Here is a 24010-nt window from a genome sequence, read left to right as displayed (position 1 = left end):
TATATCCTCCGGTTTTTCATATATGTTGGATGCAGTATGCTTCTGGGAAGGAGGAAAGCCTTCCAGCAAGGCAGCTCTACCAGGCAGCAGCCCTGCAACAGTTCACAGAGTAATTATGTTTTGGTAGATGTGGTGAAGCACAATGTCCACTTTTTTTTTTTTTTAAGATTTATTTATTTGAGAGAGTAAGTGAGCCTGCATGCATGCGTGGGGCTTAGGGGCAGAGGGAGAGGGAGAAGCAGACTCCCCACTGAGTAGGGAGCCTAACGCAGGGGCTCGATTCCAGGACCCTGGGATCATGACCTGAGCCTAGGGCAGATGCTTAACTGACCGAACCACCCAGGTGCCCCAGAATGTCCACTTTCAGAACTTATTCTGCTGTAATCTACCACCACGTGTATGTTGGAAGTGAGTAAGGCACAGGCGGGGCTAGGTAGGGAGACATAGGTAGGGGGCTATGGGATCAGGCTCACAAAAATCACAAAATGCAGAGCTGTAAGGAAACCAGAGATAAGGGAACGAACCAGACTACCCTGCCCTAGGTGTCAGAGGTGGTGTCTTGTTATAACAGCTACTTGTGACCAACAAAGAATTACCAGACCCTAAAAAGGAAGTAAGCCATTAAAGGTTACTAGTCCTTACTCAATGGTGCTATCAATAGAGATGTTAAAAGGATTTAAGTTCCCTGGTTTGCCTTCAATAAAAGACCAACCATAAAAGGCCTCAATGGCAACCCCTCTTACTTCTGAGAAATTTTTCTGTATCCTCACTTAATAAAACTCTTACCTCTTTACTCGCTCCCCTTGGCGAGTCATTCTTGGACTCCCTGAGACAAGAATCTCGCTCTACCATGTCAGTAGCAGCAGCTTTTCCATGGTTCTGGTGTGCTTTTTTGTTTATGTTTTTTTAAACATTTATTTATTTATTTGAGAGAGAGACCACGTGTACATTGGGGGGTGCAGAGGGGAGAGAGAGGGAAAGAATCTCCAGCAGACTCCACATGGAGCTGGAGCCCCATGGGGGCTTGATCTCAGGACCCTGAGATCATGGCCTGAGCTGAAACCACGTCGGACCCTTAACCAACTGGGCCACCCAGGTGCCCCAGTTCATGTTTTCTCGTTTGCAAATTCATGAGAGAAAGGTATCACAGCCATCAACGCTGCCACAAAGTCAGAGGCTACAATTCATACTCAACATCACCCTCCTCATTATGGACTGAATGTTTGTGTCTCCCCAAAATTCATATGTTGAAGCCCTAACCCCAATGTGATGGCATTTGGAGGTGGGGCCTTTGGAAGATAATTAGGTATAGATGAGGTAATGAGGGTAGGGCCCCATGACAGGGTTAGTGTCCTTGTAATAGAAGGAAAAGAGACTAGAGCTCACTGGCATTTGTGGGGATTCACAGCACCTGGATAGACGACATCTGACTTGTATGTGCCTCCCTGGATGGGACTAATTGAAAAGCAAAGGAGGAGTGCCTGGAACGCTGGGCCTCCTTTGACATTTCTTGGCTGGAAGCGGCCAGATTCTTACTGCGGCTCAAGGTTCTCATCTAGGGAGTCAATGTGTCAGTTCTGAAGACAAACAGGCACCTGTGGTGGTCACGTACCTCACGGACTCCTTGCCTCCTTGTTTTGCGCTTGCGCTTGGTGTATTGAGAAGACCCCAATAAAAGTGGAGACAAACCTTGGTTCAAGGCCTTTTGCCGCTAGAGCGTCTGGTCCTCAGGTCTCTCCTTTCTCCTACTGAGGTGTCTGGAGTAATCTTTTCATTCGCCGTCTCCGGGTTTGCTGGCCAAACCTGACAGCATTCTCTCTTTTTCTCATTCACACATGTTCTCTTTCTTCCCTGATCATGTGAGAACACAGCAAGAAGGCAGCTGTCTGCAAACCAGGAAGAGGACTGTCACCAAGAACCAAATCTGCCAGCACCTTGACCTTGAACTCCTGGCCTCTAGAACTGTTAGAAATAAACATCTGCTATTTACGCCACACAGCCTAAGGTATTTCATTATAGCAGCCTAAATTGACAGATACTCCTCAACTTCCCATTTGCATTTCCTCAAGTCTTCTTCTGCCTTTTTTTTTTAAGATTTTATTTATTTATTTGACAGAGAGAGAGAGAGCCAGTGAGAGAGGGAACACAAGCAGGGGGAGTGGGAGAGGGAGAAGCAGACTTCCTGCCAAGGAGGGGGTCCGATGCAGGGCTCGATCCCAGGACCCCGGGATCATGACCTGAGCCAAAGGCAGACGCTTAACAGCTGAGCCACGCAGGTGCCCCTGCATTTCCTTAAGTCTTAAATAGCATCTCTGTTGGTCCAGATGGCCTCACTTCAGATGACTCAGACCTCCTCTTATACAGGAGCTCTACCTTTTCCCGACATTCAGATCAATTAGCCTTATCAGTATGGGAATTCTCATCCGGCCCCTTGAAGAAAAAAACTGCCTGAGAAGAAGCCATAGCTTAAGTTCCTTGGCATTTTTGTAGGGTCCTGGGGTCAATACATTTTATCTTTATCAGTCAGAACTTCTAACCCTGTTTAAGCTCTAGGATTGTTCACCTTAAAGCTCCCAGCTTATTGAGTTCCGCCCATGGAAGTGCAAGTTAGTATTTAGCAACATACTCAAGGGGACCCTGTATGTGGCCCTGGAGCTCCTCCTTCAGATACTTTCCTTCTCTTTGGTTATCTGTCTTACACATTCCCATTCCAGGTGCCTCAGCATTGCTTTACTCTGATCCCTGTCTCTGCAACTCCGTGAGATCATGCTAGGGACTATCCTCCTGCACCACAATTTAGAAAATGCTTCCAAGCAGGTCATAGGGTTCACCTTGTTTCTTCTTCCCTTGGACTACAATTTTATGTTGCCTGTTGTCTTGTTTCTGCAAGCACTTGACTTATGCATTTTGCACGTTCTCTAGATATATATAATGCTAGGAAAATCGTTAATGCATCACAACCAGAGCAGGATTCTGTATCTTCTCATTCTCAATATCATTTTGTGGTTTACTGATTGTGTGATTTCACCCGTTCGTTTAAACAGTTTATACCTGATCATTTTATGTTCCATTTGTGATCATCCCAGTATTTGAAACCCTTAGGAATCTAAATTAGGTGTTTGTTGTTTCTGCTGTTTCACTCCCTTTGGCTTGATTTATTTAATCTCAGTCTTTGGGTATTCTAGGATCAACTTTTTCTCCAGGAATTATTAGAAATGATTTCTTCTGGAGACCTGGGCCCAGCTTACTAACATAATGCCAGGTTCCCAGATTCAGCTCCTCAAGCTTAGTCCAGAACACAACATTGATATCAACTTTTGTCTCAGGCTGGCTCTAACTTTCCCTTTTGTGTCTTGAAGGCAGTTTACTATTGATTCTTTCTCACGATTCAGGTCATTTTTTGTATGTTAATAGGTTACATAATCTTAGAGATTTACTTATTTCTGCATAAGCACAGCAATGTATTGAAATGTAGATTTTATGAAGAACCTAGTAGTTTTCCTCATGAGTTATTTATGTTGAGTCTAAATATCTTCTTTATGTCTTGTGTGTTTTGGTTTTTCTACAATATATGTATGTGTAATTTTATTTATTTTATCTTGCTCCAGGTTCAGTGTGCTTCTCAAAGCTGAAGATTCTTGTGACTTAACAATTTCGAAAAAAATCATAATCTTTATCCTTTCCACTCTTTCATCTACTCTATTTTAATCTATTACTTTTCTTCATGTCTTTCTAACTTGCTTTAGTCTTTGTAAAATTCTCCACTGTTTGCTAATGATCTCTTGTGAAGTGTCTTATCTGCTTTTTAACCATTTTGTCAGAGACACAATATTCACGTTCCTCTTTGCAGTAATGCAATTTTTACATGAGTAATTGAACACCTACCTTAAGACATTTCCCAGCCTCCATTGCAACTATTTATGGCCAAATCAATGGGAAATAAATAAAATTGATGTGCGTACCTTTTCAGTCACAACCTTAAAAGGAAAGGAACAGGCTTCCCCTGTTTTTCTCTACCACTCAGGTGCACTGGGGTACAGATGTGATGGCAGGATGTGAAGCAGCCTTGCTGGGCACAGATGTAAAAGCTTGATGAGAATGTTACACAAAGAAATCTGTTTTGTTTAACAATGTGGAAATGCCTTACCAGCCACAGGAGCCCTGAACTGCTTGCATTTATGAGAGAAAAATAAATATTGATCTTATTTGAATTACCATTTATTTGTTACAGTTTCCTATATCCTATTTAAAGTCTATATCTAACTATTAAACCCATATATTGGAGGTTTCTCTTTATTTATTTTTCATTTTTATAACTTCTATTTGGCCTCTTTTCAAAGTATCTGCCTTTTTATGCCATCTTATCTCTTATAGTAATTGATTTCTTCTTTCCTGCCTCATTCAATTTAAAGCTACTTATTTTATAGTCTCTGTGCCAGTCAGAGTTTGATCTGAAAAGCACCACCAGATTTGGGTATAATAAGGGATTTATCAAAAGGATTTGCCTTCATGTATTTGTGGGAGTTGGTTAAACAATCTTTGTGAGCTATTATTTCTGTGTCCTGTGCTAAGCCCGAAGTCATCAGGACACGCAGTGAGGAAGAAAAGATGGGTATGAAATGAGGGAGCAGGGACAACCTGGTACCTGCAGGAGTAAACCAGGATCCATCAGGACAGACTGGAGGCAAGTTAGTCTTTCACTGCGTCCAAGTCTCCAGCCTCAAAGTTGGGGTGAACTGCAGGAGGCACTGATACCAGTTCAAACACATCTCATTCACAAATCAGAGAAGTTTCAAGGGGGCATCTGGCAGGTGCGGCATTACTGTGGGTCCAGCTATTGTTCCACTTCAACCAGGCGAGACAGCACGTAAATGACAATATGCTTGAGTGGTAACAGTGCCTCCCTGATTTCTGAGAATAAAGGGAATATAGCTCCTGCTTCATTTCATCCTTCCAAATCTCATACAAAACATTTCATTTTTGAGGGGCTTTATCTGAAATGACCCTGGGCGGCTTGGTTTGAGAGCGTTTACCACCAGTGTTTCACATTTGTTTCTGTCAGGTGAAGGAGGGGATTCACTGATCTGCGTATAATTTGACATTGATACTTTTAGCTTGAGAATTCACATGGGTTACATAAATTTGAACCCCAAATTTACATGAGGTAAAAATCCACTGTTTTAATTTTTATTTCTCTGAAAGCATTACTTAATACAATAACTTGTGTATCGATGTCATAGCTGGGAGGTGATCCCAGGAAGTCAGATTGAGGGAGTAAAGACAAGAAGGCAGAGAAGGATGTAATACGAGTAAAGGGTGTGCTAGTGACCTACAGTCATCCATGCAGGCAAATGGGGCTCAATCTTCCTGGGGGGTCTTTTAAGAAACAATATGGGATGTTCCCCAGAATCTTGCCTTGGAAGAGAAGGGGTTGAGAAATGTTTTTCCTGGCTCTCCATCTTCCATTGATTGAGGATGGTCCAACATGTGTTATGGGCTTCAGAGAAAAGCTTGGGGTGGGGGGCAGTAATTTGAGTTGGGAAACCTACTAAATGCATTGAAACTGAATAATGCGGCTGAAGCTGAAATTGCAGAGCGTGAGATAGAGAGCCTCAATCACATCTGCTCCATGTATGATTTCAAATTCTAAGGGGGGTATTTTTTACTCTCCACCCAGAGACCCAGTCATAACTTTAACATTTTTCAGATTATCTTATTGTGCCAGTGGGATGATTGTTTTTCAATTCCATCATTTCACTTAAGATTTAGCACTTTGTGGATCCCAGCTTTACATGGCAGACCCAGCTGCGTTTCCACTACCATCATCCCTACTTCATCTATTCTGATGTGGACACTGGAACCAGGCTACTAAATAAAGTTCCTTTGTTCCCTGACACTAAAGCTGCAACACTGGCCTATAAATTTACCACTCTAATATTTCATCCCATCATCAGTCTGAACCATAGAGGTTTTCTTTACTGAAAGTTCAGCTATACATGTACAAGATTTGTTTCCCAGGATTTTTATCCAGTATTTTAGGTGTTTTACAATAGGAAGATATTCAATACATCTCGTCCAACACATTAGCAAAATGGAAAACCCTGGTCCTTTCTTGATTGTAGTGTGGAAATTGAGGAAAGAGATACCAGTCTGTCACTAAATTCTAATCACGCTTCAGTGATGGGGAAGGAAGGCATTTTGGATACAAAAATCCTAATACCACCCATGAAATAAAATTTTGGTTCAAGGGAAAATTGAGAAGGGATGGACAAAAGCTGTTTTGGCTACAAAGTATTTCCCTAATGTTTAGCCTAAGATTGAAACCGTACTTAATTTCAAGCTAAATGAAGTAGAGCATTGCATGATTATCTAAATAACTCATACCAAAATAAGACTTAAGTACGTTTTACATATATTATGTATCTATTTCAGAATACTATCTATTTTTAGGAAGTAATGGCACAGGGAAAAAAATTGTTTCATCACCTTAAATTTCTACAATTATATTCGGTAGTCATATTTTTTATAGTTATAGCCTCTAGTTATATGGTGATAGTCAATATAATCACATTCTGTAGTTATATTTTATTTCCTTCTATCAGGATATAAGTTAAAGAAGCACTTACTTTTCTCCACTTCATTTTTTACTTGCCCAGGGTTCTTAGCCAGGTTTATATCTTCCCCTTTTCCTTCTGTAGCTAAGGAAGCTTAGATCTCTTTACTTGGTTTGAAAGGTTATCTTATCTAAATTGTTAATCACAGTTGGGGCTATCCTTTGAAGAAATGCATATCATTGCTCCTATAAATTGATGCAAATCCACTTCTCAAGATTTTTCTAGTTCTTACTCATTGCTTCTAAAGAAGTCCTAAAGTTCAAAAACGACCAGTGGCTCCTAAGACTGGCCATGCATTAAGTATCAGCCCAGGAAAGCTTTTAAAAAATGGAAAGAATCCCCACCCCTGACAGGAATTAGCATTTACAAGGAAGTGGATCAAAGTACTGATAATTTTAATAACTTTTCCAGGTGATACATCTAATTTCTGGTTAGTCGTAACCCTCGGATTACCAGTGAGAAGCACTGAATTCGAACAGGTAACCTATTGTCCCTCAAGGATTTAGACTAAATCAGATAGGTATTCTAAAATTAGAGGTTTTCTATGGACTTAAAATGTCCTGGTATAAAGTATTCTGGAATGAACATGGGAACTGTAGCTGAGAGGAAAGTAATCAAAATTATTGTCAAAAAAGAGTCCAATCACTAAAGGAAATTGTTTAGAAGAAAATGATTATGGCCATTTTTAGATAGAATAGTTAATTTGCTGCTTTATTTGTCTCTATAGTGGTGATACTTTTAGAAAATTATTTTAATTATATAAAAACATAAGGAATGAACAAAAATTTTGGGTCAATTTCTGGTCATTTTTATATGATCAAACTGAATTTATATGTGAGCTCAACATATGCATTTTTAGAATTAAAAGGCTTCATTTCTTTTCCTTCCATTTTAATTTAGGTATAATCTATATCAACTACACATATTTATAATTGAATTTTATTTTTTAATTATGTTGTCAATTTTAATTCCAGAATAGTTAACACACAGTATATATTAGTTTCAGGTGTACAATATAATGACTCAAAAATTCTATACATTGCTCATTGCTCACTGCTCATCACAACAGGTGTACTCTTTAATCTCCATCTTCTATTTCACATATCCCCCCTCCCGCCTCCCCTCTGGTAACCATCAGTTTGTTCTTTATAGGTAAGGGTCTATTTATTTGGTGTGTCTCTTTTTTTCTTTGTTGGTTTGTTTCTTAAATTCCACATATGAGTGAAATCACGTAGTATTTGTCTTTCTCTGACTGACTTATTTTGTTTAGCATTATACTCTCTAGCTCCATCCATGTTGTTGCAAATGGCAAGATTTCATTCTTTTTTTAAGGCTGAATAATAGTCCAGTGTGTGCGTGTGTGTGTGTGTGTGTGTGTGTGTGTGTCAACTCTTCTTTATCCATTCATCTATCAGTGGATGCTTGGGCTGCTTCCATAATTTGGCTATTGTAAATAATGCTGCAGTAACCATAAGGGTGCCTGTGTCCCTTTGAGTTGGTGTTTTTGTATTTTGGGGGTAAATACCCTGTAGTGTAATTACTAGATCACAGGATGGTGCTATTTTGACTTGTTGAGGCTCCTCCATACTGTTTTCCACAGTGGCTGCACCAGTCTGTGTTCCCACCAACAGTGCACGAGGGTTCCTTTTTCTCCACATCCTTGCCAACGCCTGGTATTTCTCATGTTGTTTTTAGTTATTCTGACAGGTGTGAGGTGGTATCTCATTGTAGTTTTGATTTGCATTTCCCTGATGATGAATGATTTTGAGCATCTTTTCATATGTCTGTTGGCCATCTGTGCGTCTTCTTTGAAGAAATTTCTATCCATGTCTTCTGCCCATTTTTTAATTGGTTGATTTGTTTTTTGGGTGTTGATTTGTGTAAGTTCTACATATATTTTGGATATTAACCCTTTATTGGATATATCATTTGCAAATAACTTCTCCCATTCAGTAGGTTGCCTTTGAGTTTTGTTGATCGTTTCCTTCACTGTGCAGAAGCTTTTTATTTTGATGTAGTCCCAATAGTTTATTTTTGGTTTTATTTCCTTGCCTCAGGAGACATATCTAGAAAAATGTTGCTATGGCTGATGTCAGAAAAATTGCTCTCTGTGCTGTCTTCTAAGGTTTTTATGGTTTCAGGTCTCACATTTAGGTCTTTTATCCATTTTGAGTTTATTTTTACGTAGGGTGTAATAAAGTGGTCGGGTTTCATTCTTTTGCATGTAGCTGTTTAGATTTCCCAACACTATTTGTTGAAGAGACTGCCTTTTTCCCATTGTATAATCTTTCCTTCTTTGTTAAAGATTAATTGACCATATAATTGTGGGATTATTTCAGGGTTTTCTATTCTGTACCATTGTTCTAAATGTCTATTTTTGTACCAGACCTTTTTGATTACTACAGTTTTGTAATATAACTTGAAATCTGGAATTGTGATCCCTCCAGTTTTGTTTTTCTTTATCAAGATTGCTTTGGATTCAGGGTCTTTTGTAGTTCCATACAAATTTATGATTGTTTGTTCTAGTTCTATGAAAAATGCTGTTGGTATCTTGATAGAGATTGCATTAAATGTGTAGATTGCTTTCGGCAGTAGAGACATTTTAACAATATTTTTTCTTCCAATCCACAGGCATAGAACTTCTTTCCATTTCTTTGTGTTGTCTTCATTCTTTCATCAATATTTTATATTTTTTTAGGGTCTTACACCTCACAGGTCTTTCACCTTTTTGGTTAAGTTTATCCCTAAATATTTTATTGTTTTTGGTGCAATTGTAAATGGGATTGCTCTCTTAATTTCACTTTCTGCTGCTTCATTATTAGTGAAATTATTAGTGAAATCTGTTGCATAGGAATGGTTGAAATCTGTTGCATAGGTACCTTGCTTTTGTATTCTAGTAGTTTTTTGGTAGTTTTGGTTTTAGGGTTTTTCTATATATAGTAAAATTTGATCTTTTTAAAAATTGAGATATATTTGGCATACATTATGTAAGTTTAAGGTATATAACATACTGATTTAATACATCTATAGTGAAATATGATTCCCTAATGGAAGCTCTAGTAAATGTGGATTAGACCACCATAAACCGGGAAATCTCCTTAAAAATGTGCCTTAATAAGTCTGGAAGGGGGACAATGGAGAAAGGGCCAATATATTAGCACTATTAATGCCTCAGCTGTATTAATTTAATAACTCTATATAAATTTAGGAACATCCATCTTGGCTTGCTATGAGAAAATTTGGGGGAAAGCAAGGCAGATGAATGTGGAAGGGCTGACAAAAAATGGATTTTAGAAGATTTAGAAAAACATAGAATTTTATAACAGTCAGTAAGATTTTCTCCTTTCCTAGTAAAGGGCTAAAGGGAAAAGAAATCAGTAATTCTCAGAAGTTCCTCACCATTTGGTTATCTAAACTATGTTATTTACAAAATTGCAGAAGTAGTTCAATTCCACTAGTAATTTACGAAGTATTGTAACATTTCCTTACTTCATGTTGGCATCTTAAGATTATTTTGAGCTAAGAATATTCAAAATTACAAATATGCCATTAATTATAGGTTCACATAACCATTGATATTATGTTTCAATCTTACTTAGACACACTTTAGAAATGAAATGTTATATTCATTCAAACAAACTGAGCTGATTGGTTCACAAGGGAAAAAATCCCTTCATCTGCTTAATTATTTGATAATCACTACAATTATTCCCTATTAAGTATTAAGAAGGCTCTATCATGTGATTGATCCATTCTAACTAAATTTTTCATGTAGCAAATATTCAATATATTCCACGCCATTAAATTTATTGCCTTTCATTTTTCTTTAAAATCCGTGTAATCATTTCAACTATATTCCTTTTCCCTAACATATTCTTCTCATTAAAAAATAGCTATATGGATGGGTGCCTGGGTGGCTCAGTTGGCTCAGCATCCAACTCTTTGTTTCGGCTCAGGTCATGATTTCAGGGTCTTGAGGTCAAGCCCCAGGTAAGGCTCTGCACTCAGTGGGGAGTCTGCTTAAGAGTCTCTCTCTCTCCCTCCCTCCCTCTTTTCCCCTCTTCCCCTGTTTCTCTCTTTCTCTAAAATAAATAAATCTTAAAAAATATAGCCATATAGAAATCCAAACAATATGTAAAAATATTAGGAAGAATATTAAATACATAAATATAAGGAATAATGTTAAAACTACCCAAAATTTGACAAGACAAAAGCAATGTTTTTAATATATATAATAGTTATATATTTAAATATATTATATATATAAATATTTGATATTTAATATTCTTCCTTATATTTTTAAATATTGTTTGGATATATTAATAAATATATATTTTTATATATAATATATATTTTTATATATTTATATTTTTATATATAATATATACGTATATTATATATATATATATATACACACATATATATATATAAACTCTGTCCAGAACCAAACTACTTTCAAATAACTTGACCTTAGTACTAAGTCTAGCTAAAAATGTCATGTCTTCTTTACAGTAATTTTCTTCTTATAGGCCTTTTGAGTTTTCCTCTACATGTTATTACAATTCTAAATATCAAGTATAATTTAGAATATTTGAACCTCTACTGGGATGCAAGGGAGTGTCCATTTTCTAGTCCAGAAGTCTTTTAACCTTCAGAGACAGAAGAGGAGTGCCTCCGTACTTTACATGGCAAGACCAAAGTCACCAAACTCCACCTACAGAAAACATGTCTAAACCATGCCCGGGCAATGGTGGGGAGGAACGTGGTGGAGGAGCAGGCAATGTATCAGTGTCCTCTTCTCCACTGCTCATCTACCTCTACGCCTGCCAATCTCTAAGATTCAGTCTCTTGGAGAGCAAATACATTTGTAGGCTGCAAATTTGGAGCTTATAATTAACAAACATTTTTCTTAAAGACACCAGAGTGAAACAATCTTCATTTTCTTTAACTATCTTTGAATGATAATTTTGAACATCAAAAAAAAAAGAAACTGTGTGTTTTGTTCTCTAATCATAACATGAAGGTTTGGCCAATTTTTCCCTAAGGATGTTTATTTTCTTAGGAAAATAAAATTAAAGGGTCTTTCTTTTTCGCTATACACATAAAATCTGTTATTTAATTTATGTTGAATTTAACGAGGAATTAGCCAATGTGTTATAACACAGTCTGCTGTTAATGGGGAACGGCAATTCTGTTTAATGATTATTACATAGCTTTATTGCCAAAGTGCATCATTAATACACATTACTAAATTGGCATGGAATCTGAAACACAAACTGCATTAATCGTTTCCTTTTCATCTTCCCCATATTTTCCCTCTGCACCATTGCAAACAGGTGACACTTACAGAGAGCTGGTTACAATGTCACTAACTCTTTTGAAGCAGATGTCTACCACTGCTTCGTAGGCACAGTATCACTTAGGTTCACTCACATATCATATTCCAGAAATTAATCACAGAGGATGGGAAAGCAGATTACGTGTTGTTTTTTTCCCCCCCTCTGGAAAATTTAAGTTCAAAAAGAGAGCTCCATGCCAACATCATGCATCACCCTACCAAACTAAGAGGGAAGGCTAATAACTAAATAGAATTTCGGAAATGAGTTGATTCTGCCCTGCAGCATAACTGCTTGCAAGTAGTAGGAAACTATTTCCAAAATATGAGAGTCAGGACAAAATGGAGTTGAAATACTAATTTCTTTCTTCTTGTTGCATTATTTGTACTCTGTTAGAATTCTCAGTGTTTTTCCCCCAGTGCTGTCATATGTCTATAAAATGAAAGCAAATATGATTCAACCATAGAATAAGCACAATGACAGAGGATAGCTAAAATAATATATCAGGAATGACATGGAAATGTGATTTAAGGAGAAAAAACTTACTTGCTTTTAAGCCGTCATTGCAGAATGTATTAATGAACAATGACAGCTTTCCAGTGTTTTCCATGGCTGCCCTTATCAACTTCATCTGAGCTCTCCAACACTCCCAGCAGTTCCTTCCAGTGTTATTGTTACTTGGCGTGTTTATTATGGGACAGAGGGTTGAATATACTCCATTCTTTACTTTTTCCCTAAGATATAAAAATGCAATGATTAAGTTGTCTTATCATTGTTTAAAGCAAATAATATATGTAAAAGTTGAAGAAACATTTTCTCTGAGGATCTGGACCTGAAATCTTAGGACAAAAAAAAAAAAAAGCAGTCTAAAATTGATTGCTGGGTAATGCTAAATTATGAGATATTTATATTTCTCTCTCTCTTTCTCTCTGTCTCTCTCCCTCTCTCTGTGTGTGTGATGTATAAAATTGTTTATAACTTTGCTTTCTTTTCATTTCCATATTTCCATTAAAATGAAGCAGTGTTTTCTCAGAAGACTCTATAGTTTGCTAGGAACTCATAAAATTAGAGACTAGAAGAACTGAAAAAGAAATGAGGAGAACCACAGTTAGTTCCTCTTTATTGCCTATAACAGCCTCACATAATACCAGTGATGAAACAGCAGTTCTCCTTTCGATCTTTTGAAGTCCTATATGTGTACTGGATCTCAGCTTTGGCAATCATAGTTGTGTTTGCTAAAGATTCATTATGTTCTTTTGAGTAAATAAATACAATAATTTGACCTAAAATGTTACCTTACTTGTATTCAACTCTTATTGTCTTTAGTGGTATTCTATAGCAAAATGGAAAGCATATCTCTGGGTTTACTGATGCCCCAAGGATAGTACAAAAAAATTCTAGGCATATTTGGACATGAAGTATAGCTCAGTAATTAGTACTGTATCAGTACTGTATAGATCACAGTACACCTTTTTGTACATAGGGCAACTCATAAATGTGAACATTTTTATACATAGGTAACTGATTAATTGCCATTTTAGACCACAGACATGGAAACACGTTTCTATCTCAAAAAACTAAAATTTGTCTCCTGAATGATAGCAACTCACTACTATAAAATAAAGGAGAACAATTAAAACACCCTTTAAGATTAATAAGGTAGATAAATGAGTTTGATACAGATACATAGATATATAGATACATAGGTGATGGATACATAGATAGATAGATAGATAGATAGATAGATGATAGAATCTATGTATGTTTCGAATTTAGTCTCTTAACTTGGTCACTCTACAATTTCTTTATAACTTTCTACCCAGGATTAAGTAATTGACCAATATATTGAGATGAGATGAAATACAATCCACTGATCAGTTACCTCTTACCTGCCCATGTCTGCTTTGTTTCTGACTGGTACCCATAGAGTGAGATCTTGCCTTGACTCCAGGAACTATATACTGTCTTGAAAGTACAAATTTCCATGAATGAGTGTCCCAGTGCCTGCTGCAAACCTCTCTTGCTTTAACATATGCCTTTCTGTAGTCAGGTCCTGCTATGATTTTCTATGTCCATTTTAGAGACATGTTTGTTGCCTACTGATTGATTTGATGAATTCTAACAGCTGCGATTCTACCCAGAGCTAATGGTTCGCTTCTCTTAGAGAAAAGCTCCAGACTTATGTGTGATATTCCTATTACCTTCGCTAATTAACTCCCCTGGAGATGGTAAAAATTCTGTCTAGACTAGTTTTGGGAGACTTCTATTCTGTAGTTATTATTTAGTTACTGACTGAGCTTAAATTCTGTTTACCTATGACCATACTTGTCAGTCTTTTATATTACAAAGATGTTTACCAAAACAGACCAAATGATAACAAAAGTTTATGTTAGCCCTTTTGTTTTAAATATAATTTACTATGGAAAAGGAGATTTTTTGGAAGTATAATCCCATTGTAGAAACCCTTTCTATATTGCAATGTTTTGTCTCCACATTGTAATTCCGCAATTTAAATACAAACACCTTTAAGAAAGAGACCATGGATTAAGAAGTTGTGGTCCATATATACAATGGAATATTACTCAGCTATCAGAAAGAACGAGTTCTCAACATTTGCTACAACATGGACGGCACCGGAGGAGATAATGCTAAGTGAAATAAGTCAAGCAGAGAAAGACAACTATCATATGATTTCTCTCATCTATGGAACATAAGAACTAGGATGATCAGTAGGGGAAGAAAGGGATAAAGAAAGGGGGGGTAATCAGAAGGGGGAATGAAACATGAGAGACTATGGACTATGAGAAACAAACTGAGGACCTCAGAGGGGAGGGAGGTGGGGGAATGGGATAGACCGGTGATGGGTAGTAAGGAGGGCACGTATTGCATGGTGCACTGGGTGTTATACACAACTAATGAATCATCGAGCCTTACATCGGAAACCGGGGATGTACTGTATGGTGACTAACATAATATAATAAAAAATCATTAAAAAAAAAAAGAGAAAGAGACCATAGTAGATGAATATGAAAGAGCACATATGTTCTGGATTGGGTCATATGGAAAGGCAGATTCCAGACCACATACGAAGGCCCTTTTTAATGGCTAGAGCTACTCCAAACGGAGTTAGATAATTCAAGAACATGTGGGTGAACTTGAAGATATTAAAATATAGAGTAGCCAATTACTAAATGAAAATGCTATGTGTGAGTCTTAAAATATTAGAGCTAGAATAGTTTAGGATATGATCTCTAAGATAATTCTGAATTTGATGATTATATAATATTGTGGAATGGTGAAAATGTAACCACGTTTATAAACCCAGCTTTTTCCACACTCCATAGTCGCTTGCTCTCTCTGCTAAGTTTTTCTGATCTTCTACACTCTCATGTTTAAAAACAATGCTTTCTTTCAGTGCTGTGGTGAGGACGAAAGAGTCTGTAAACTTCTCAGATACTTTATTTGTAGGCAACATTATAATTTCATTATGATTGTTATTAAAACGGCGTTTGAAGGTGTTTAAGGGCCGCATAATTCAAATACTCCCTTAAGTGCTTAAATTTTCTTTATAGCATTACTGCCAGATGGTTATATAATTCAGTAGTTGCAAAATTTTAAACTATAGATTTTTTTTCCCTTTTAATCTTACAAAGGCTAGATACATAAAATACATAAATGTGGAATTGTTTTTATTGAGTTAGGGATGGAGGTCCCTTGTCCAACTAATTTGCCTCCTTGGCTCTGTAATATCTTCTAAACTTGAAAATCACGAACTATTAATATATTTTCACAGCAGTATAACATTCACTACTTTTTAAGCTAGTCCTTTCCTTATTTGAAAACCTACCAGTATTAGAAGGTTTTTTCATGTAGTGAAAAAAAAATCTGCCACTCAGTCTCTTCCTCTTCATGATGGTGGCTCAATAATTTGGGGCCAAACAGGACAAGTCTCATGTCCCTCCAGTGAGCATTCTCAAATGTTTGTAAAAAAAAAAAAAAAAAAGTTAGTTTTCCCCCAAGCCTATTTTTGAGAGATAAAATTCCCCAATCTTAAGGAACATATTCATACACATTTGTAAAAGTTCCTAAATCTATCAACATTCTTTAATTTTGTTTTACTTATCTTATTGTTGTCACTCTAACAATCAGGTTATTATATGACAAAATATAATAAGACTATGTCCTCTGTTATTCTCAAAATATAATGTAAATGTTTATTCTTTTTAGTAACCACATATCATTATTGAGTAATTTTGAGGTTTCTGCCAACTAAAAGTCCTAAGACTTTTTTTACACACTGTATTGCTAAAATTCAGCTGTCTCATCCTAATAGGCAGGTTATTTTTTTATTTTGACCCAAACCTACTGGATTTTCTTCTTAAAAATCTGTAACAAGGATAATAAATATGACAAAATATTAATCCTAATTATTGATTAAAAGTATAAAGATAGGGGGCGCCTGGGTGGCTCAGACGTTAAGCGTCTGCCTTTGGCTCAGGGCGTGATCCTGGCGTTCTGGGATCAAGCCCCACATCAGGCTCCTCCGCTGCTTCTTCCTCTCCCACTCCCCCCGCTTGTGTTCCCTCTCTCACCGGCTGTCTCTGTCAAATAAATAAAAATCTTAAAAAAAAAAAAAAAAGGTGTAAGGATAGATGTGAATGCAAAGTTCTGGCAACCTCTGTCCAGGGTGACAATGAATGGTTGTTGAATGTCATTGAATACAGCTATTTTAGCCATCCAAAGCAACTAGAAGCATTCAGCTTTTATTTTGTCACCTTATGCATAAAGGACAAAAAAAGACATGTTCATAAGTTGATTAAACAAATGTTCATGTATTAAATCTGTTGTGCCTTCATCTGCTTGTCCTACGATTGTTGATGATGACAAAAGCGAAAGATCAGCCCAAGTAAAATCTACTAACCGTTTGTTAAATATTCATCTCTTAGACTCCCACAGAGTCAGTATATTTACTATATGAGTAAAAAGGAAGGATGCTGAACTTTTGACATATATAGAATCTGAGGCATGATCACTGGATGGTGGTACAAATGCATATGTCGTATGATAGCACAACATTCAAGTTCAACCATTTATTCTTATATTACTAGTTATGATGAAGAAGGGATATATTTATCATACAAGGCAATAATCTTGCATTTTGTATCCCTATAATAAAAGCTTCAAGTGAGACAATAGCCTTGTTAAAAAGATGTCTATAAAATAATTTCAAGAATAAAAGTTTTTACCATCTCTGCAGAATTAAAAATTATAGAGGATAGTCAATAGGTGTACAAAACAACTTTCAGGTAAACTCTAGTGCTGATGAAAATACTGGAAATGTTGCCTCTCAATTCCTGAGTAAGATAATAGGCTGTGAGAGCACTGGTCAATCATTTGAATTTAGATAAACAGACTAGTTCTGAAAACATCATGGACACGTAGAATATTTTACAGGACACCACGCTTCACATTCTGAGTGATAAACATTCATTTTCTTCTTCTAAGGGAAGTAAAGCAAAGCATTTTTAAAGGAAATAGTTGTCAGGATGGAAATATAGGTGTCTGGGCTTATGCAAAAATGTATGTCAAAATCCAAGAAGAAAAATGGAGGATGTCTGATGCCGAAGAGGATATATGCTTTAAAATCACACGTGAAGCCAATGGAGTTTATTTCCTCGGCATTAATGATGATCTTTATGCATAATTCATTTCCAAAGATCGAAATGTCAATCAAGCTTAGTATGTAGCAACTATTATTTCTAAAATTCAGAATGATAAAACTTTTCCACCTTTGAGTCTGTTTTTAAAAAAAATATGTCACAGGTTCTGAATATAATTTCAAAAAAAACCATTTAAAATGGTTAGATCAACAACATTCCTTAAATGTATTTATATATAAACACATATACTTAACATATTCTTCTTTCCTTTTCCAAAAATCTTTAAATGCAGGAATGGCATATTTTGAAGAAGTGAGTAGTGTCTCAAAGTGCCTGACACCTTGAAAAACAGTTTTTAATGATACAAGCTTCTGGAAAGTTTATTTTTAAAAACCATCGACATCATTTCATGAAAGTATATTAATTTCTTGAATTACAATTTAGAAATAGTAAACACCTTAAAGAGACAATTTTTATGGTTGGATTAATACAGATTTCATCTTTTTTCTTATTATATGCATTAATTTATATTGTCAGTAATTTACTTGTTCTTATATTATTATGAAATTAGAAAAAGAATTTATGCCATTTAAAAATTATGTGACTTCAATGACTGTTTTTCTTCCTTTAAATAATTCTTGAAATGGAATTAACTATTTTAATGGACTTCTGTAAAATTAGTTTTTAATAACCTATTTTTAACTATAACTGAAAAGATTTTATTTTCAATTTTATTTTTAATAATCCACAAAACAGACAAAGTTTCAACATAGTAATTATTCATGGGACATTTCATTATATATTCCATTTTATAAGAACCGGCTATTTTATGCTGATGGGCTATTAACATTAGGGCAGATAAATTGAGTGTTATTCATAAATGTGTATATCTCCGTGAAAATAGGGTGGATTAAGGAAAAAATGTTATGACACGAATATTTGATATTTTTATGTAGTAGTTCCAAGTGAGCTATTCTATAACCAAAGTGTTTTAAACCTCTATGCTTTGTGGTCTATATTTTTAACCCTCTAATTTACAATATAATATAATGGGACATAGGAAAACATTTGAATTGCAGAGTTTGCTTGTCTTAAGATCATATATTGTTATGTTAATTGTTTTATTTTAATAATCAAGAAGATTATATTTTAAAATCATTCAACAAATCTTATCTCTATCTGCTATGTTTTAGGCAACATTTTGGGACCTGGAAATACCTCAGTGAAGGAAACATTTGAAAACACTCCTGTCCTCAGTCTTACATTCTAGTGTGTATGTTTGAGTAAATGGGCAGGAAGGGGATGTCACCCTCCTTTTACGGAATAAATGTTTTGATGCTCTTGACAACTCTACCTTCTTGATGAGTATCTCTTGGCTTTACTTTGCCAAGTCCCATTCATGGTTCTTTTTTTCTACTATTTCATCTTAGTCTCCTTTGCTAAGTTCTTCTTTCAGTACTTTAAATATTGGTAGTTCTAAAATTATGTCCCGTGAGACCTTTGCCTCTTTATACTCTTGCCCCAAACATTTCCATTTACTCCCAAGGCTTCATCTAACATCTTTATGTATGTGATGTCCAATTCTGATCTCCGCTCTAACCCATGCTTTTAAATTCCAGATCATTGTTTTAACTGCTTCCTGATCATATTGCCCTACGTATTCCAAAGTAAAGCTCACAGCAAAAGCACTGTGTGAGGCAAATAGGGTAACTTTAACTGATAAATAGTAAATTTAAGAGAACTTTGGTACCTAACAACATAGCCTATGTGAAATGCAAAAACTGATAGAAATATATACATATATTAAAAGCATAGCAGTAAAGATAGCCTTTAACACATCCCTCATTCTGTGATAGGCTATAGTAATAACTGATCAATACAATTACCAAACATCAGAATGCATTAATTAGCAGAAAGATAGAGATCTGTCAAATATCATAATCAAAAGAGATGAGATTTTTTTTCAAGAACTTGCGATGCCTTTATAAAATTCCAAATGTAGAAAGTGTGTTCAGGTAAAAATCTGTAACTACAACAAAAACAGAAATTCTACGTGAAAATTAATAAAAAGATTCTGCTACATACAAAGTTTTAAATAATCTCTGAGCAACATCTAAATCATAGTTACAAAACCAAAGTCATTAATAATAGCTACAAATTAGATACTAACAAATTTAACTCAACAATAACTAAAAACATGAAGGTAACTATCAATTAGAGTTCATTATTGAAGTCAAACAAATTTATTAATATTATTGATCATATCTACAGTGAAAGTAGATTAATTATATATACAGTGAAAGAATAATTATAAATCCTAAAAATTAAGTTTGATTATACTTATCATCTGTTTCTCATAAAACTCGACCAACTTGAAGTAGACGGTACTTCCATAATATGTTAAGGAATAACATTTAAGACAAGTAAGTAAGACTGTATTTAATGGCAAAAATTTTAAGACATTTTAATTAAAATTAAAAGGAAATAGAGCTCCTGAAGTTCTACAGGAAAAATAATGCATTTATAATATAAAATAATATTAAAAGTACTTGAGAACAAACAAAAAACTGGGCAAGATCTCTACGAAGAAAAATTTAAAGTTAATATGAAAAATATAAATAAAGATCATGCAATAGGTTTAATAGGTAGAAATGTTGCTTGTCTCAAGGGCCATTCCATTCCTGGGATACCTCTAACTCATACTCACCATGGGGCTATGCTCTTTTCTCTAACTGGGCCACTTCGTTCCTGTCATCATTAGTAGCTTCTCTTGGAAATTGGATCTAGCCTCAGTGTTACCTCCCTTGGCTTTTTTTGACAATCCAGTTTAACCTAGAAATTCCAAATGTCACCCTTACCCCAAATTGCTACCAGTCATTCTTCAGTTTTCATAGTAATTATCAATATCTACAATTATTCTGAGTCTAAAGTCATTTTCTGGTTTATTATTTGTTTCACCAATACTATTTTTGCATTTCGCCCAATGAGAGTGTAAGTTCTAAAAAAGCAGACAACACACAGTCTTGTCTTCTCCTGTGTCCCCAAACCTAGAACAGTGCCCAACCTAAAATAGGCTTGAAATAAAAATCTGTTATACTCATTGATCAGTATGTCTAGACACATCTCTTCACACCTCTAAAAGTTGGTTTGTAGATGCACTAGTTGAAGGAATGTTCATAATATCTAAGCCTGGGAAGAAAAAGTAGAGACTGGAGAAGAGCTGGGTCTGTTCTGAAGACGGTTCCCCAGCCATTCCTCACCTCTGATGGACCTTAAGGAGAAAGAACCTGAACACTGTGTCTGAGACCATTATGGCCTCGAGGGACTCTGAAACACAGACTTAGGAATTAGTGCTTCAATATTGTGGTGAAAATGTGTGTGAGGGAAAAAGAGAAAGGAGTTGTCCACGTTTATGCAAAAAGAAAAAAATACCATGTGTCCTTGGCAGATTGAGAGCCCTCAGTATTTGAATATTCTTTATAGTGTCGTAGGCTTTTAAATTTTGCAAGACATAGTAGACAACATTCTTGGAGCGGCTGTCAATGTTATCAAAGCAGACTTTAGACAAAATAGGAATGAACACATGTAGCAGTTAGCAGCCATCAACAGCTTCTAGTGAGGTAGATTTATGGCAAAGAACCAAAGAAAGCTGAAAAACATTATGCCAAACATTTTAAAAGTAAGGTGCAATTAACAAACTCCTAGAAAAAGCACAGTCAACAAACCACTTCAAAAGCAAATAGATAATTTGCGTAGCCTATAACTACTAACAAAATTAATTCATCAAATTAAGGCTTCCCACAGAAATGCACCAGACTTACCTGGTTTTATTGGTGAGTCCTATGAAATATTAAAATATAGATGATGAGCTTTGCCACAAAAAAGAAGAGGGGAAATCTGTCACAACTCATTTATGGGATTAGTATAACATTAATACCAAACCAGATCAGGACAGTATGAGAGAGAAAATTTTCAGATCAATCTCATTCTTGAATATAGACACAAAAATCCAAAAGAAAAATCAGCAAACAATAGATAGCATTATGAAGAATTTGAAGTTAACCTAGAATTTCAGGGTTGGTTTAACACAAAGAGTTTGTTAATGTAATTCATCCCGTTTAAGAAACTAAAGGAAAAAGTTCTAAATAATCATTTTGATAAATGCAGAGAGAAAAATGTAAAATATAAATTTATATTCTTTCATGTTAAGTCCCTTAACATAAGGGAAAAAAGGAAACTTCCAAAATATGATAAAGAATACTTCCCCTAAACTTACACATAAAATATATTAAAATAATTTATTCCAGACATTATAAATGCAGACTATGTATATTCACTGTGAACAACCATATTCCATCTTTTACAGAAGGTCTAGTCAGAATAAGAGGAGAAGATAAAGAAATAGTATGCAAGAATTTAAAAAGAAGATATTATTTAAGAAGAAGAAAATACTTAAAAATGGGCACAGTATGATACTTTCAATAAGAAACCAAAAATCTATACATAAATAATTATAATTAATATACAATTCAAGTTACTGTCAGGAGAGCAAAAATGACAGAGAGGGATTTAATGCCAGCAATTAAGTTACTAAATTGTTGGTTGGAGTAGAGAAGCAATGTAGGCTACATGGCATCATGGAGAGACCAGGGAGGACAGGGAAGGAGATCAGGGACCATAGGAAACAACTACTACTCCAGAAGGAGAGCTTATGATCTACCCCAATGCTGGGCATTCCTGTAGGAGACTCCAGCCTTGCCAAAGCCTACATTCTTTTGAGCCCAAGTGCATCTGCCCCAGGTTATACCTAGTCACCACAGAACCAGAATTTTCTTCCAGTTACCACCGCCACCTTTGCTAGAATCCTCAGTTTCCTAAAGTCATTGCTCATTTGGCTGTTGCCATCAGGAAAGCCCAGAGTTGCCTATGGAAGCTTCTACTTTTCTCTGGCATCCTTTTCTCTCCTTTTTTGAAAGTATTGTCTTTGGCAGAAGCTAATCATAGCCCAGCTCTCACGGCATTCTGAGAAATGCATTTTTCAAGCATCTAGCTCCAGCAGTAGAGAGATGGTATAGAAAGGTGAGTGTGGGCCTAGGACCAGCGGAAAATGACAGGTGGAATTGATAGGAGAGCTGAGGAAGCTTGCTAGATACGGAGCTAGACTTAAAGTCACTATACAAAAATAAATTAAATTTTAATACAAATCATCAGGAATTAAGCACTAAAATAGCATTATGTTATTAATAAAAATAGGATAGCTATGGAAGATGCTAAAACACTTAAAATAATAGGACTAAAACTAAAATTATAAAACTTTACTGTAAGACATTAAAGAATGTCTAAATGAATTTCAAGTTATGGCAAGATTAGACTCAATATTACCAATATGTCAAATCTCTCCAAGTTGACATGCAGAATCAATGCAACCTTAATCATCACTCTATCAGCTCTTTTGTCATTGTTTGTTTGTTTGTTTGTTTGTTTGTTTGTTTGTTTGTTTTAACAACTCTAAAATCTATATGAAAGATCTAGGTCCAAGTCATACCTGGAAGAGAATTGCGAAATTGCTCTACCATATGTTGAGACTTGAGTTTAATATACATATAAATTAAGACCAAGCTATAATAAGTGGAACAGACTGCAGTACCCAAACTTACACTTATATGCCAAATTGATATATTATAGAACTATCACTACCAATCAGTAGGAAAATTACAGACTATTAAAGACATGCTAGCAAAATTAGTTGACATTATTTTAAGAACTAATTGGGATTCCTATTTCACATTCTATAGAAAATCATTTCCATGAAGACCAAATATATAGCAAAATTAAAACATTTAAAAGGAAACATGAGGTAGGAAATAATGATTTCTGTTAATCAAAAGTCACTATTAGACAAAATATAAATTGAAAAAACAAATATTTAAAAAATAACAGCTGACAAATATTGGTACCCAGAGACTACAGATAATTTTTACACACTAAATACAAATAATTAATTCAATAGAAAATGAGAAAAAGCATTTCATGAAAGAGAAAATACATCTGTTCCAATAAACACATGAAAAGATACTCAACCTAATTGTCTTTGTAAAATGCCTCTTACAACCACAATGTAATACAATTTTACACCCACCAGACAGAAAATATTTAAAAGTCTGACAGTATTAATTGTTTGTGAGGATGCAGAACAAATGTTGGTAAACTGTAATTTGATAAAATAACTTTGGAAAATGATTTGACATTATCTGGTAAAAATCAAAGATGTGCGTATCCCATGACACAAATATTCAACTTCTAGAAATAAAGCCTTGAGAAATTCTTGCACATATGCATAAAGAGACATCATACAGATGTTCACGTGGTCTGGTTTGTCTTAGCAAACCTGGAAACAATC

At 35.4% G+C, this 24010-nt stretch overlaps 1 long non-coding RNA gene across 1 annotated transcript in view; it reads right to left on the bottom strand.

The window, feature by feature from the left end:
* Positions 1-16154, bottom strand: part of LOC148107133 (uncharacterized) — a 34071-nt gene extending 17917 nt beyond the window's left edge. Inside the window, exons 1-3 of the long non-coding RNA XR_015723042.1 lie at positions 15798-16154; positions 12497-12684; positions 1690-1886 (exon numbers count right to left, since the gene is read on the bottom strand). This is a non-coding gene — a long non-coding RNA (uncharacterized LOC148107133). The remainder of the gene's footprint in view (positions 1-1689; positions 1887-12496; positions 12685-15797) is intronic.
* Positions 16155-24010: the final 7856 nt, after the last annotated feature.

This window comes from Ursus americanus, chromosome 35 (genome assembly GCF_024610735.1).
Source record: "Ursus americanus isolate L20-20 chromosome 35, mUrsAme1.1.p, whole genome shotgun sequence".
In the NCBI taxonomy this organism is placed as follows: Eukaryota; Metazoa; Chordata; class Mammalia; order Carnivora; family Ursidae; genus Ursus; species Ursus americanus.
The sequence above is the reverse complement of the archived record's forward strand: the minus strand, read 5'-3'. Positions and strand labels throughout refer to the sequence as shown.